The sequence below is a fragment of the Phocoena phocoena genome, chromosome 4 (genome assembly GCF_963924675.1).
Source record: "Phocoena phocoena chromosome 4, mPhoPho1.1, whole genome shotgun sequence".
NCBI classification, from domain to species: domain Eukaryota; kingdom Metazoa; phylum Chordata; class Mammalia; order Artiodactyla; family Phocoenidae; genus Phocoena; species Phocoena phocoena.
The window spans coordinates 63,265,860-63,280,634 of NC_089222.1; positions in this window are offsets into that span (position 1 = coordinate 63,265,860).

The following is a 14,775-nucleotide window of genomic DNA, read 5'->3' on the forward strand; positions in this document are numbered from 1 at the left end:
AGTAACAGTAGAGAGGAAACTACCCCAGAGCTCCTTCCTTCTAAGGCCCAGGCCTTCCCAGGGGCTGTCGGAGTCTGGAAGGTGTTTTACGGATGGTGTTTCACACCCATTGTCTCTGAGGGGGCTGGGGGTAGAGGGAGTTGGTCAGCTCCCAGGGTCACATGGCCCTGGACAAAGGGGATGAGAACCCACTGGTGTTCGGATGCAGAGGCCAGCTCCTTTCAGCAAGTGTCAGTGGAGAAGTGTGGCTCCTCTTTACTGAACGATTACTATGCTCCTGGCACTGGGCTAAACCGCTCCATTTATACACGGATCTTATTTAATCTCACAACAACCCAGCCAGGGAAGGAAGTATTTTTATCTCTTTTTTACAGAGGAGGAAAGGGAGAGGTTAAGTAACTTGCCCAAAGTCCCTGAGCCAGTAAGTGAGGCCTGAGGCTGGGATTCCCACCCAGAGACTGCCTGCACACTTGAAAGGTTCAGAGGATAAATAACCAGAACCAGGGAGAGGGTTAGGAAAACAGCTTCTGGAAATAAATGTCAAAGGAGAAAGGGGGTGGAGTGGGCGTGGGGCTCCGAGGCCCCATAGATGCAGACACACGCAGGGAGGTGGGGTGGGAGGTGTGTGCAGTCACTTTCCCAGTGTCAGAAGGAGGGAACCTTGGGCAATAAACCTTGGTGGGGCATGGAACAGGTTTCTAAAGAACCTGCCCATCCGGGTCTGGCTGGACCCGGGAGGGAGTGTGGACAAAGCCTCACAGATCTCGCACATCTTTCCAGGCAGGGCAGAGCTCCGTAGAGGAATTCTAAGTGGGGGCAGTAGCTAGGGGAGGCGATGCTGCAGCTGTGGAGGCCCAGGCGGCTATTTCAGGTGCAGGGGACCGGCCCCGGGAGGCAGGCCAGGCCGGCGGGAATGGAGTTGGTCTAAGGCGGAGGTGGAGGGTTTCGGCCCGCCGGCTCAAAACCTGGCGGGGAGAGGGTCAGGGGCGCGGCTGTCGCGCGGTGCCGGCTCCCGGGCCCGCTCTGCCCCTCGCCGCGCGCTCCCGCTCTGGGGCTCTGGGGCTTCTCCCGCCGCGCCGCGCCGCTCCTTAGTATTCCCCCCACGGAGCCCAGCAGCGCTGCAGAGGGGGAGGGGCGGACCCGAGGGGGTGGGGCAGGAGGCGGGTGGGGGTGGGGGAGGACCCGGGGACCGGGGATCGGGTGGGACGGAGCTCCTCCACCGAGCCCTCCTTTCTTCCCTGGCTGGGGACTCTGCTGAGGGCGGGGGCTCGAAGGGACGATGCGGGGCCCCGAGGCCGCCTTGGGCCCAGGCGCCGCCGCTGTCAACGGCGCGAGGTGTGGCGGGCGGCCAGGGGAGGGGACGCGGTGCTGAGTGGCGTCCTGCACACCCTGCGCCGCATTCCCGGGCTGAGGGCTCAGATAAAGGGGAGGGGGCGTTCCAAGCTCCTGCTCAAGTGTCCACTTCCTACTCCCGAGGCTGCGGAATGGGGGAGGGTTCGTGGCCCGCGTCTCCTGGAGTGACCCCCTAACTTATTCCTTCACTCTAATCATTTTGGCGGGAGTCTGGGCTGGGGGCTCCGCACGAAGAGGTAAGGCATCGCCGCCTACTGGGTAGGCAGAGGGAGCGGGACAGTTGGGCGCTGAGCGCCGGGGGCGGGGCGGGGGGGGGGGGGATAGGGTAGGGGGTTGGGAGCCGCACAGTGAAGGGACCCTTGGTGTGTGCGCTCCAGGCTAAAGATTTCAAGGGGCGTCTGGAACTCAGCAATCGGGGTGCATAAGGTACTCTGTTGGATGTGCCCTGTGCAGCACAGGACATATGCCTCCCTTCACGTGTGATCAGATCTGTACTCCCCTGCATGCACGCTATGTCCCCAAGTCACCTCCCTTACCCAGGTTCTCACGTCCTGTTACAAGATCCTCCCTGGCCCCATCTCCCAACTCACACACCATAAGAGCTTCCCACGACTGAAAAGAGGTGGGGGAAGGGATGCCGAGAAGGAAGGACAAAAGCCATCCCCCTTCCTGGAAGGCTCCTCCCCCCCAGGGCATTCCCACCTGGGCCGCCTAACCCTGCTAACCTGTGTCTGTCTCACTGGGGGCTGGGATGAGTCCTCAGACCCAGGAGCAGTTGGGTAAAGAGGGATGGGGATAGGGCATAGGAAGGATGAGGGTACTCCGGAGGGGTCTGGCTTTCCTGCGGCCAGGTGAGGAATGAGAGGTAGTAAGGTCTTAATCTGGTTAGAGTCTTCGTTAATTAATTACACATTCCTGGGGGCAGAAAATTAGATCTCCCAAGTTAGTGCTTAAAAAGGGAAGCCAGTGGGATGGGGGCTGGGGGGAAGTGTTAGCCCTGGGGTACCGGCAGCTTCCCCTCACCTCCCTCATCCCATCTGCCCCAGAGAGGGAGTTGCAGCCCCAAATGACACATTTCGTGCCTCTCTCTGTGCCTGAACACAGAGAGTAGGGATAAGTAGAGAGAGTAAGCTGCTCTAGACTGTGCTCAGCCCCTGACAGTATCCCCCTCCTCCAGGATGGCCCCAGGGAGAGGTCCCTGGACAGCAGCTGTTGGATCTAAGTCTGGGTGGCCAGACCCTGGATTAGAACCCGGAGATCTGGGGTGACTGGGGTAGTGCAGTGGGAATGGCTGCAGATTTAGAGTATAGGCAGACCTGGGGTCAAAGCCCAGCTTCCTAGTCTTTGACCTTGGGCAGGTTGACCTCTCTGTGCCTGGATGTCCTCATCTATAAAAAGGTGTAGTAATCATTTCTACCTCATGAGACCGTTGCAAACATTAAATCAGTTAATACATGTAAAGTGTGTGCTGGGATCATAGTAAGTACTCAAAAATGTCAGCTACCATTTTTATTAGTATGACGTTTGAATAAAATATAAGAACAGATAGGAAAATGCTGAGTAGTGCTTGGTGGCATAGCAGGGGGGAAACCAAGGCACGGGGGGAAATCCACCAACCCTGTTTCAGCCACGGGGATGCTGGACATTATGCTGCAGGCTTAGCCCAGGCACTGGCCTACTTCCTGGGATAGGGCTGCTGGGGCCTGGGTGGTTTGATGGCAGTGAGGGTGAGGGTGACGAAGCTCATTAAGGGGTAGAGAATGCAGCAACTTGCCAAGGAACCGAGGGACCGTGGTTTCTGCATTTCTCCTCTTAGTGCCCTGATCCTGGGTCTGTTTGGGGGTGGGGGAGGGGATTCCTTCCCTCCAATATTCATTCATTTTTCAAATATTTACTGGATATTTGCTATGTGTCGGGCATTGTGTTGGGCACTAGGATATTGTGATGAACAAGAGCAAAGACAGATGCTGCTTCAAAGAGCTTAGTCTAATAGGAACATAGATGCTCTTCAAATAATCATGCAAAGAAATGTATATAATTACAAGGCAAAGTAAATGTTATGGGTGCAGGATAAAATCACAGCTTTAGTGACCTGAGCCAGTCTAGGACAAGGCCAGGGGTCCTCTAACCAGTTATCTGATGCCCAGCAGAGGAAGCTGGGACCCCCATTACTATCCAGGTCCCTTTATTTAGCCTTTTGGTATCTGACCCTGAGTGTATCTTCCCTCCCTTCCTCCTTCCCTCCCTCCCTTCCTCCCTCCATTTATTCAACATACCTTCATTGGGCTCTTCCATATGCCAGTCCGAGTGTATGGAGCTGAGGGTGTGGGGATGAACCGATTACAGCTCCCACTTCCTCAAGGTACACACAGCTCAGAGGGGGACACTGATATATAAATCAACTAATACAATGTGGTGAGGTAAGTGCTACAGCTAGGTAAGCACCAGGGGCTGGAAGGAAGGGACCTGGGCTGGGAATTCCATCAAAGAAGGTTGCCACAGAAGGTGAGTTGAATTAAGCCTTGGAGGCTGTTTGCAGTTGGCAAGAGGGGAGAAGGGAGCAGTATCTGCAAAGGTCCTGTGCCAGGTAAGAGCAGGGCAGTCCAGGGGCACACAGGACATTCCAACTCAGGATGAGGAAGGAACAGGGTCATGGACAAATGACATTGACCAAGACTTCCCCTCTCCCATAATTCCTCCCCAGCTGGGCCTTCCACTTCTCACAGCCCAGAAGACTAGTCTTGGGCACCTGGTCCCAGCAGTTCTACAACTCTACTTGGGCACCCTCTCCATTGCTACTTCTGTAGCCCTCTGCTCTACCTGTTCCCTGCTGCAAGGCACATTTGTCTACAAGCGTTTCTGAGCACCTGATGCCTTCTGTCCCCATTCTACAGAAGAGCTCAGAGAGATGACATGGCTTGGCTGAGGTCACAGAGCCAGTCAATGGCAAAGCCAAGATCTGAATCAGACCTAACCTACCCACGATTCTGTGTTCTTCCCACTACAGGATAGCTTGGAAAGGAGCCTAAGGAAACCTAGAAGTGTTTCACCTGGGCCACTTCAGAGTGACACTCTCCCCCCAAGGCGGGGGGGGCTCTGCACACATGGGCAAGGGCTGCCTCAGCTTTCCTTCTTCAGAGAATGGAGTGGAGAGGGAGGAGGAGAGCTGGGCCCCCAGGTGCTGAAGGCCCTTGTCAGGAGTACAGTCCAGGAATGGTACAGGGTTCCACCTTGGGGGAGGGGGCGGTCTGACAGGCAAGCAGCTCTGTCCCTCCGCTTTGCCTCTCTGCCCTTCTCTGTTTCTCATTAATTATTCCTGTCTCATGGAGCAGGAATGAAAACAGACTTGGGCTCTGGCTGGAGGCCGGCTGTGACATCAGCCCGGAGGTGGCTGCCCTGACCCTGACTATTGGGGGCTGGGGAAGACCCCCTTCCCTGCTTTGTCGTGGCCTGATAGGGAGAAGGAGAAAGGCAGGAGACAACTCTCCCTGGACCTGTCTTCCTTCCCTGGGCGTTGAACTTGGGGCGAGAGAGAGAGGTGGTATTTGCCTGAGGGGATCAGGAAAGGAGTGTCTGCAGGAATGTGGGGGACACTGGAGCCTGCTTTCTCCAGACACCCTGCCACTCCTTCCCCTCAGCCACCCCCAGCACTGCTCCCAGGCATTGTTCTCCCACCATCCTCTCCACTTACTTTTTTTTTTTTTTTTTTTGCGGTACACAGGCCTCTCACTGTTGTGGCCTCTCCCATTGCGGAGCACAGGCTCCGGACGTGCAGGCTCAGTGGCCATGGCTCACGGGCCCAGCCTCTCCGCAGCATGTGGGATCTTCCCAGACCGGGGCACGAACCCGTGTCCCCTGCATCGGCAGGCGGACTCTCAAGCACTGCACCACCAGGGAAACCCTCCACTTACTTTTGAAGCCACCTTTGAACTCTTCCGTTGTACTACCTTCCTCCCATCCTCACCTCCCTTGACTTTTCTGAGCCTCAGATTCACAGTTAAGCTTCTTCTGGGACTTGGTACCTGGCCAACCTCTCTTCCTGGCTCCAACCTCTTGGCTTTCACACCCAGATGCTGACCTCTCACCTCCGGTGACCTCCTCTTTCATTTCTAATTGGCCTCCATTTAGTGCAGCACATTGGGCTACACTGCAATCCGGGTTATCACTTAGCCATCTCCTCCAGATTGCAAGTCTGATACCCCTGGCTCCCACCACTTCCTCCTGTCTGCCTAGTTTCAAAATCTCTGGTCCCCAAACCCCTTTTTCTCTTCACCTGGGGGCCTTTTGAGGTGCACTTCTCTCCCTGCCCAACCTGGACTATTCCCACTCCCAAACATTCCCACCATGATCTCTCTGAGCAATCCTTTTCTTGTTTCTTGTTTCTTGTTTCTAATTTTCAATAAAATTCCCTCTGCAGCAGCTGTGCAGACTTTACACTACTCGAGCCCCCACTTGCACCTTCTTCCATTATCATCTCCTATTTTACTAAAAGAATGCATCCTCTCAACAAACACTTAGACTTCCTCTTTGCCAGGCATGGAGCCTCAGGCCATGTAGATAAGTGAGCTGCTCTCAAGAAGCCTCCAGTCCAGGGGAGGAGAAAGACAAGTGACAGGGTGATATAGGAATATTCCAGGTGTCACTGATGGATTTTGAAGAGAGTGACATCTTGAGCACACTGTTTTGGGAAGTGGAGTGAGGCAGGTGTGGGATGGATTGGAGGACACTGAGATAGAGGCAGGTAGGCAGGGGAGGAGGCCACGGTCTGGGGGAAGGGTAATAAGGTCCTGGATGGAGATGCGGTGAGGAAGAGGTGCTGTAGAGATGGTGAGGAGAAGACAGGGTGTGAGGGATCTTGCAAAGGTAAGTAGCAACATGCTTAGTGACTGACTGGATGTGGGAGGGGAAATATAGTAGATGTCTGGGCCCGGGTGATTCTGAGGACTGGGCAATTGGGTGTCCTTTGGCACCTTTTATGGATTCAGGAGTGCAGGAAGAAGAACAGGATGTGTGAAGGAGAAAAGTAGGCTCAGTTTGAAGCTTTCAAGGAGAGATGGCCAGTAAGCCATTCAATATACCGATCTGGAGCTCAGGAGTGAGGTCTGAGCTGGAGTATCAGGCATAGGATGGAGTCCAGGGATGAAGTTCAGATAGTGGGTAGGATTGCCCAAGAGAGTTTATAGAGAAGAGAAGAGGCTGAGGTGGGTATGTGGGGAATGTCCCCCTCATTACTCCTAGGCATCCTTCATGCCTCTCTGAGAGCTCTTATCACATGCATTATAAGTGTTCCTGCTTGTCTTCTCTGCCTGGATGTGTGCTCCTTGAAGGAGGCACCATGTCCTTATGAAGCATATTTCCCAGGAAGATGTACGTGGGTCTGGCACAAGATAGAAGCACGTTAATGCCTGAGGGATGGATGGATGATAATAGCAATGTGTTAAGGGCTTACTATGTGCCAGGCACCATTTTAAGTGCTTTACATTTAGTAATTCATTTAGTCTCCGGGACAACTCTACATTTCCAACTCTCAGTGGTAATGTACTCTTGCCATTTCCATTTTACACATGGGAAAACTTGGCTAAGAAAAGTTAAATAACTTGTCCAAGGTCACAGAACTAGTAAATGGAAGAGCCAAGATTTGAATCCAGGTAGGCTAGCTCTAGAGTTGATTCTTTTTACTCCCACAGTATTCTGCTTCTCAAATAAAATCTTAGAATAAGAACAACTACTCTGATTACCATTATTGAATGCTTACTGTGCCAGGCACTGTGTTAAGAACTTGATTAAGTTATTTAATTTATTTCTATATAAATGAGTTAACAGATAAACGTATTGATGGATGGAGTAAAATATGTATGTATGTTTGTATGTATATATGAACAAGTGGATGAATGATGGATTAATGAATGAATGAGTAGGTGAGAAAGTAAATCACAGGATGGATAGAGGGATAGATGGATAAATAAGTGAATGTCTGTATGAATAAATAGTTGAATAAATGGATGACGGGTAGGTGAATGGATAGATGAATGGATATATGGATGGATGAATAGTAGATGAATGAAAGAATAGGCAACTTGGTGTATGGATGAGAGAATGCATGGATGGATGAATATGAGAAGAGATGGAAGAATAGGTGAATAGATGGTTGGATAGAAAGATAGATGGAGGGATGGAAAGATGAATGGATACACAAGCATAGATGAGAAGATTTTTAGGCAGATGAATGGATGAATGGATGGATGAGTAGATAAATGAATGGGTGGATGGAAAGATGGATGAATGGTAGGATGAATGGATAAGACAATGGGTATATGGATGAAAGGATACATGAATGAACAGCTAATTAGATGATCAGATGACTGGATGATTGGATGAATGGATGGTTGGATGGATGAGTGGATGTTTAGATGGTTGGCTGGATAAAGGAATGAATTCCTGTATTTAGGGCTATAAGAGAGAATAAGAAAACCCACAAATTATAGCCTCTATCCTTTTCCCTAGATATATCTATGACTTCTCTTGGCCATTTCTTCCACATTGTGTATGGAATCTGTCCTGTCTTACCCACCCCACACAAACCCACAACCAGACACCAAAGCTTGGTCCTAAACACCTCCCCACCCCCCAGTACAGAGACATCCTGGAACGGATTCCAGCAACCCTGATTCCTTTCCTCATCTTCTGCTTTGATGGCCTGGGAAAGCTCCTTCCAAATAACCAGCCTAGGAAGAAGGTGAGTGGTAGAGGAGGGGCTCCTCCCTCTGTCCCCTGTGTGGTCTCTTTAATAGGCCTAACCCCAGAGCCCCAGGACACAAGCAGATGCTAGGGTTAGAAGGTTGTTATTAAAGTAGGAAACAGGCATCACAGAAGGTGTTAGGGGCACAGTGTTAAGGGGAGAGGGGTGTTCTCTGGGGCTGGCAGGACAGCCATGTCTCTTCTCAGGTAGAGAAGGGGTTTTAGGAAGTAGCGGTCAGGCAGACTGGAAGGAATGAGGCCTTGCTGAGTTAGAAGGCAGGACCCATCTCTGAAGGCATCCAGTTATAAGTCCTTAGCTCTACCGCAGGGGAACTAATAGCATCCACCTCACATGGTCACTGAGAAAATGAAAAAATGAAACAAGATGATGAAAAGAAAGTGTGCGGCACATAGTAGACCATTAACAAATGCTTTCAAGAGGTAAATAAAGTGTGAAGGTTTCATTTTTTACTTGAGGGTAGGGGTAGATAGCTAAGGCTCTCTGCTCTGCGTCCATTTAGGAAGAAGTGTAGGTTTGAGGGGACAATGATGTCATGGGTCTAGGGTCCCCATGGCCTCTGGGGACCAGCACAGCCTCATGGGAACCTCCTGGAGAAGCCGTTCCCCTGCCTTCTGCCCCTTGGCAATTTCTAAGGCCTGGGCAGAAAGAAGTGGCATCGGGGTGCAGGTGGGACCGGAATCTAGCAGTGGAACCCCTGTGGAGGCCAGACCTACCCACAGCCCCTGCTCCTGTCTCTCTGGGCCAGGCACCAGCAGGCAGGGCACCCCGCTCAGTGCTGAACAAAAAAGAGTGGCTTGTTGTGGAGGATGAGTCACGGAGACCCTAGAATGGCCCTGGGAGAAAAGAGGGGCAGAGGGTTCCTCCTCTTATCCAGGAATGAGCCTTCTCCCACAGTGTGTGAGCAGGTGGGGAGCGTGTGGATTAAAGGAAGCCAGAAACTGGGATTTGTACCTTTTCCCCTTCCCACTGCTCTTACTTTCACCTCTCTTGTCTCATTTTATCTCTACCATGTTGATATGTTTTCAGGTGGAAGAACAGAGGCTGGGCATCTTGCCTTGGGTTTCACGGAGATCTCTAATACTGAATAGCTGGACTTTTGACTCTGCTGGGGGCACTTTCTCCTCCTAAACTGGGCTTGTACTGGGCTTGAACACAGAATGTATGAAGGGAGGAGAAGGGAATGACTGTGTCTTGTACTAGACTTTTTTTTTTTTAATGTATTTTCATCCCCACAGCAACCCTATGAGGTTATAAGGAACTTGTTATTGCCCCATTTTACAGATAAGGAAACTGCCTTATCTGAAGGCACGTGCCTACTGAAGGTTACAGCCTGTATTTTAACCCAGGGTATCTGACACTTGGCAAAAGTGGTACCTTAGAGAGGGGGCCTTGAAGACAGGGACCCCCACAAGGGTTGGGAGAGGAGGCAAGAAGCTCCAGCAGCACAGGGAGGAGTGGGGTGCTTTTCTGTTTGACTCAGTGCCAGAGCTCTGGCTTCACATGCCACTCTGTGCAGGGAGCCTAGTTCTTCTGTGTGTGCAAAACGAAGTTGCTGGGGCTTCCCTGGTGGCACAGTGGTTAAAAATCCGCCTGCCAATGCAGTGGTTAAAAATCCGCCTGCCAATGCAGGGGACACGGGTTCGAGCCCTGGTCCGGGAAGATCCCACATGCCGTGGAGCAACTAAGCCCGTGCGCCACAACTACTGAGCCTGCGCTCTAGAGCCCGCAAGCCACAACTACTGAAGCCCGTGCGCCTAGAGCCCATGCTCTGCAACAAGAGAAGCCACCACAATGAGAAGCCCTCGCGCCGCAACGAAGAGTAGCCCTCACTCGCTGCAATTAGAGAAAGGCTGCGCGCAGCAACAAAGACCAAACACAGGCAAAAATAAATAAATAAATAAGTAAATAAAATGAAGTCGCTGAATCTGTGCCAACCCAGCCCCCACCCGAGGGCTCAGGAAATGACACACCTGCACTGCAGAACAGATTGTTGGACCCATCTCTAGGATCACCTCCCAGGAGAGGAGTTTGCAGATGGTGGCTCAGCGGTCCCTAAGAGGGAGGAGGGCCAGGTGTCCTGGGCTGAAGAATGCCCTCCAGGCTGACCCAGACCCAGCAGTGTGGGGTGGCGGACACTGGCCAGGGCTCAAGTCCTGCTGTGTGATCTTAGACGAGTTACTAAATATCTCTGGGCTTCATACTCCTTGTTTGTAAACAAAGGTAGAAATTTTCTTCTGCCTACCTTCTGCGCATAGGGCCTGGAGGGAGAGAGACCATCTACACTGTGCAGGTCTGACTTTGGGTCAGAACACAGTCTTAGGAAAGAGGTGGGGGAACGGATCTCTGCCTGATCTTTCTGTTGGTAAGGAGTGTTAGGAAGCATGAGACAGCACCCCGGGGGCTGCCTGTAATTTTTTCACGAGTCTGGCTGTGCACAGGGACAGCTTCCTCTTGATACCCTTGCTGTGGTATCTGAACAGAGTTTTCCTGCTCCAGGGGACTAAAGAATGTGTTGGAGGCAGGCGGGGGCGGCTAGTAGGATAGGGATTTGCTCTAGTCTGGCAGCTCAACTCTATTGAGGGCAGAGCTGGGCTCTGGGCTCAGCTCTAGAACATCATCTGCTCCTGTGGCAGGTGGGGTGACTGAGGCCCCAGAAAGGACAGATAGCAGAGCCCAAGCTCCCACATTCTCAGACCTGAGACAGAGCTCTGAGGAGCCAGCCTGCAGGGCCTCTCTTTTGGGGTCGCAAGTTGTGTGGAGGCCGGGAGTGCCTGGGGCGGGGCCGGGGGTGGTGGTGGCCGGTGTCACTTTGAGTGTCGGGGGTGGAGGGTCATCCCTTCTCCTTCCACACCAGCCATGGCTGAGGCAGCAGCCCAGGCAGAGGCAGGCTGGGGGAGGGGAGGGCAGAGCTTTGCAAAGGAGGAGGGAATTCTGGTTGGAAATCATTCAAATGAGGCGATGAAACCAGAACCCTGTCTCAGAACAAATTGGCCAGATTTGGCCTGAGGGGAAGGGGGGTTACTAGGGGGGTGGAGGAGGTTGGGCCCTGGCTGAGGGGGGAGGGGCTGGACAGGACTCCCACGTGTGTTCCCAGGAGGAGCCCAGGCCTGGGCTGTCATGGGTAGAAGTGGGCAGCCATCCCCTGGGCTGCCTGCTGTGCTACAGGAGGGAGAAGCCAGGTGCCCAGGCACCCATGTGCCCTTCCTGAAGGGGACGGGGCTAGGCCATCGTTGACTCCCTAGGACTGCCCAGCTGTGACCCTGCCCCATCCCTCCCCCTGTCTCTGTTCCTGTTCTACTTCTGAAGCAGAGGAGCCCCTGTGACTCCCCATCTTACCAAGTATTCATTCAAAATTTCCGTTTCCCTTTTAAGTCTCTGGCTCTGTACTAAGCCTGAGGGTACAAGGATGAACTTGGCTGAGGGCCCTCAGCGGACTGGGGAGGAGTTGATTGCCAAGGCTCTGAGGTGTGACTTGAAGATGGATCCTCATTCCCTGTCCTAGCTGCGGAGGTGTCTTGGGGCTGGCCCTCACGGGGCAGAGGGGAGGGCCTCTCCTCCCCAGTTAGCGCCAGGACTAGGTCTTGCTCTGAAATAAGGGGAGGGGTGAGCAATGGGGGGTTCACTGTGGGGCCAGGCAGGGGCACACACAGCAGAGGAAAACCAAGGCCTTCAGAGACTCATCAAAGGAGCTGCTGTGTGAAAGAGGCAACCTTGAAGGGGTCACCGGGTTCACACCGCCTGGAGAGGCATTAAGGCCTCTTCTGATGGGGGTGGGGTGGGGGAGCGGCTAGGGGACGGGCTAAGGGAGGGAGTGGCCAGCGGGACGGCAGGTCGCTTGCTCCTCCAGCGCCAGCTTCCTGTCCTGCTGGCTGGCCAGCTGTGGGCGGAGCTCCAGGGAGCACTTTTCCTTTTTTTGTTTTTTAACATATTTATTTTTGGCTGCCTCGGGTCTTCGTTGCTGCGCGCGGGCTTTCTCTAGTTGTGGCGAGCGGGGGCTACTCTTCTCGTTGCGGTGCGCGGGCTTCTCATCGCGGTGGCTTCTCTTGTGGAGCACAGGCTCTAGGCACACGGGCTTCAGTAGTCGTGGCGCACGGGCTTAGTTGCTCTGCGGCATGCGGGGTCTTCCCGGACCAGGGCTCGAACCCGTGTCCCCTGCATTGGCAGGCAGATTCTTAACCACTGCGCCACCAGGGAAGCCCAAGGAAGTACTTTTCTAGGGAGAAGTTCTGTCAGTCTGCCTGTCGTGGTCTGGGTGTTTGGACCCCTTCTCCAGCAGGAAACAATGTTCCTCAGCCACCCCACTCCCATACCTCCTGGTCTAAATTCAAGGGCCAGAATCAAGTCTGGGATCGGGATGGAAGAAGGACACAGACCCAGGCCACGACTCCAGCCCCCTTTCGGCCCTGACCCTTTCCTACCCTGATCCTTGCCCTGGGCTCTGCCTGCTGGCTGCTCCTCTGACACTATCCCCATCGTGCAGGCTTCTGCCTTTGTCATACCTTTTGTCCTCTATCTCCTTCCTCCCTGTGACTCAAGTCCCACCCTGTGGAGAGGAAACCAGAGACTGATCGGGACCCCCCCTTCCCACTCCCACCTGAGCCCACTAACCTTCTGGAGACCTTACTCCCCACCCACCTCCAGTGTGGGTGTGTTGGACACCTCTCTGCCCTGCCTGGCCCCTCCCAGAGCCAACAGAGGCTCCCAGACTCCTTTCTGCTTTGCCCTCAGTGTAGATTCTCAGGGTCTTCACGGACCTGCCCCGTCAGAGTGCAGGACGTGTTCACCACTCTTGACACGCGCCACCCGACCTCAGCGAGCTCTCAGAATTCTGTTTTCCCCCCAGCCCAGTGTGGACTTCCAGAGTCCTCCTCTGTGTACTCCCCAGTGGCAGCCCTTGAAGAAAGGCACTTCTGAGGGAATGAAGGGGGGCGGAGGGCAGCCACGGCTCAGGATGGGAGGGGCCTCGGCTTCTGGCCCCTCCTTGGGGACCTGGCTGGGCCCAGACCTCTCTTCTCAACTCCCCCTCTCAACTGAGGGGGCCCGTGCAGCGGCGGTGCGTGAGCTAGAGGGGGATGGGAGGGGCAGGGGAGGTAGGGGAACCGGTCTTGTGTTGTTCTTGGCCTGGAGCCCCCAGCCCCAGGGAAATCCTGACTCTGTGGAAAACTGAGCAGGCAGTCGGGCGGGGGGAGGAGTTGGAAGAGGAAGAGGAGGAGAAGGGGGAGGAGGACCAAGGGCTCAGGGTGAGGGGGGGTTAGGGGCTCGTCTCATAAATCAATCCCACCAGCTCTCAGGCCTGACAAAAACCAGAGACCCAGGGTCCCTTGGGGGCTGGGGCCAGGGAGGGGGGAGCAAGCCATCCGCTGGGGTGGATGGTGGGGGAGGAAAGGCTGAAATGAGGGGCAGTATCTTGCTCAGAGGGCCCTGTCTCAAGACCCCCCAAACAACAGGTGTGTGCGCTGGGGGGTGGTCTAAGAAAACGACTTACAACCACAGAAGCTGAACCAGGGTGGATGTGACAGATTGATGGGGGCGGGAGTTTCCCTCTGGTCAGCAGTTCAGAACACTTTTATTGCCCTGAAGGCTGGCCTGGTTCAACTCCTGAGGAACTGTGTGATCGCAGACAAGTGTTTCACCTCTCCAGGCCCCTCATTCTCCGCAGATGTGAGAGGGTGTGTGATGGGCATGGCAAGGGGTCTGGCAACCCCTGATACTACGCTCCAGCCCTTCTCAGTGCTGTAGAGCAGAGGAAAGAATACTGCTCTGGACAACAGTTAAGAATCAAGGTTCTGCTGTTTAATAACCAGCCTTGGGCTGGACACAACCTCTCAGATCCTCAGTCTCTGTATCTATCAAATGGGCATAATAATGCTCCCTGGCAGGGCTGTTATGCCAGTGAGTGAGACAATGTATGTTAAGTGCTTGGCATGGCAGATTCTTAGTTAAAAGCCGTTGTTTATTTTGTGTCCACCTCTTGGGTGTCTGCAAGTCTTAGCCTTCCAAGGATCGCCTCTTCCCTTTAATGCTCAAGTATTCATAATAATCGAGTGGCCCAAGCTCCCAAACCAGCAACACAGGAAACCCTCACAACCCACCCCGTCAGTATTTCCAAGGACTCCTGAGATGTCTGTGCTTCTCCTCCCCGCTGCTGTGGTGGCTGGTGTCTTCCTGAATCGTTGCCCCACTCAGGACACAGGAACTCTGGGCTGTGCCTCGTGGGCCATAAACCAAGGTCTAGGCTGTGTCAGAAGGATGCCGCCAGCACAGTGCAGCCAAGCACGTTCACTTGAATATCAGCCGCTGCTGTCCTAACCCCTAGTCTTGCTGGCCCCTGGCCTCTTCCTGCAAAAGTCCAACAGCGCCATTTTCTCAGCCCTTCCCCTCCAGGTACTCATCCCAATGTCCTGTTCCTGCCCCTTACTCCATCCCCCTTCAGGTTCCTGTGGCTATTGACAGAGCCCCTGAGGACCTCTTTTGGGCTGCCCTCCAGTCCCTTCTGGACCTGGGCCTCACCCGGTTCAACCAGATTTCCATTATGATACATGGAGACATTTCAACCAGCAAAAGGGCCGACTTTTGAGGTACTGTATGTGCCTCTGTGAGAGTGCTGAGGGGCAGCAGTGTGTTTATTTCCTAGAAAATAAGATTTTCTTTGCAACTGCATT